The sequence below is a fragment of the Marmota monax genome, unplaced genomic scaffold (genome assembly GCF_021218885.2).
Source record: "Marmota monax isolate L192 unplaced genomic scaffold, Marmota_monax_Labrador192_F-V1.1 WCK01_AAM20220418_F8-fsc00203, whole genome shotgun sequence".
NCBI lineage: Eukaryota > Metazoa > Chordata > Mammalia > Rodentia > Sciuridae > Marmota > Marmota monax.
Genome location: NW_026694787.1, coordinates 3,151,538 through 3,153,632, shown reverse-complemented (window position 1 = coordinate 3,153,632; position 2,095 = coordinate 3,151,538).

Sequence of the window (2,095 nt, the reverse complement as noted above, 5' to 3'; positions counted from 1 at the left end):
AATCACATGGAAATGGAGAATAGAGAATTAAGAATGGATATGGATGTATAGATGAAACAAGAATAGTCATGAGTTCATAATGAGCTGTGTAATGGGTAGGGGTTTCCTTTTACAATATTATTTTTGTATGTGCTTTAAATGTACTACAATAAAGCTTTTAAAAGAGAAGGGGATATTCGATAAAGTCAATATTTGCTAACGGAAACAGAAGTTTCTAGTAGATACCAACACAGCACAACTTTTACCTTCTATTTTTTAATTTTTTATATTCCACTTACACAGCATAAAAAAGGTTGTTCCTAAATTGCCAAGAATATTAGCTTGGCTCAAAGAAAAAGGAAACATCCAAGAGTTTGGAGACATAATATATAAACGGTCTATAGAACATAGGAGAGCTTTCTTAAAACTTAAAATTTTTTTTTTCAGAGTAGAAATTAGAAGTTTATTAAAGGACAGCAGAAAAGACTTCTCCCGGAGGAAGAAGGGGACCCGAGAGGTGGAATCCAAAACTTAAAATTTTATAGATTATAGTTAGATCTTTTTTTCTAAATAGTTTTTAGTTGTATATGGACACAATATCTTTATTTTATTTATTTATTTTTATGTGGTGCTGAGGATCAAACCCAGGGCCTCACATGTACTAGGCAAGTGCTCTACTGCGGAATCACAACCCCAGCCCTATAGTTAGATCTTCAAATCCTAAACACACCCACCCCCCCACACACACACACAAATAAAACAAAACTGATCCATCTATCAAACATTTCAAGATATTCAGTTAGAGATTTGAGTTCTTTCATCTCTTCTGTCTCAAGGCCCAAACTTCCAGGACTATCTGCCTCTGCCACAGTAAGGGTCCTCCAGATCACCTGTCTTTCATTATTGTTCAAATACCTGACATGCTCCATGATAGTAAGGGGAGCCACACCAGATTAATGAAGTGCAAATATTAATGAGAATTATTTTATTTTAAACTGGGATATGTATTGGAAATGGCCATGTTTTAAAAAGAAATTTTACTTTTGTGCTTTTTTATTTATTCAACCAACAGCTATCTAAGTGTCTACTATGAGGGGATAATATGCTAAATCCTGGAAATATGAAAACAAAGGTATCAGCCTTCAAAGTGCTCATAGGGTGGAAACTTAGCATTGCCGAAGTGTGTATCTGGCTGTAAGCTCCAGGAAGAACAGACTAGGAAGACCTAAGATCAGAGGGACCCATGAGAGGTGGGATGACTGACACCTGGTGACCTCAGGGCTGTGGGGCAGTGGCTGGGGAGGAGATGACATTGGCAGTCACTGTTTACAGAAGACTAGATGTATGATAAGTGAGGGTGTTGTTAATTTACAAAGCAGGAACTGGAGAGAGGGGAACTGGCAAAAAGAAGTTGGGAAAATACATACAACATGTATGAGATGCCTGTGGGCTTGGAATTCAAGAAGAAAGGCCTAGAATTCAAGAAGAAAGTTCTGGAAAGAAGCTGTGTCTACAAAGTAGGTAAAAGCATATAATTTTTTTTTAATCAACCCTTGAATCTTGTTCTCAAGGGGATACATTCCAAGACTCCCAGTGGAAAACTAAAACTGCAGATACTACCAAATCTGCTATGTTTTTCCTATACACAAATATCTATGGTACAGTTTAATTTGTAAATAAGGCACAGTAGGAGATTACCAACAATAATAATAAAAGAGAGGAATTATAATAATATACTATAATAAAATTGCCAGTCTCGTGATTCTTGCACTTTGGGGCTATTAAGTAAAATAAGGGTTATTTGAACACAAGTACTAGTATACAATGACAGTAGATCTGATAACTGAGATGACTTCTAAGGGACTATATATACACTGGATAAATGGTTGATTCACATCCCATGCAGGATGGAGCAGGATGACATGAGATTTCACTTGCAAAGTTACACAATTTAAAACTATAGCTGGGGCTGTAGCTCAGTGGCAGAACGCTTGCCTAGCATGTGTGAAGTACTGGGTTTGATCCTTAGCACCGCATTAAAAAAATAAACAAAATAAAGGCATGCTGTCCATCTACGACTACAAAAAAAATTAAAAATTTATACATTGCCATATTT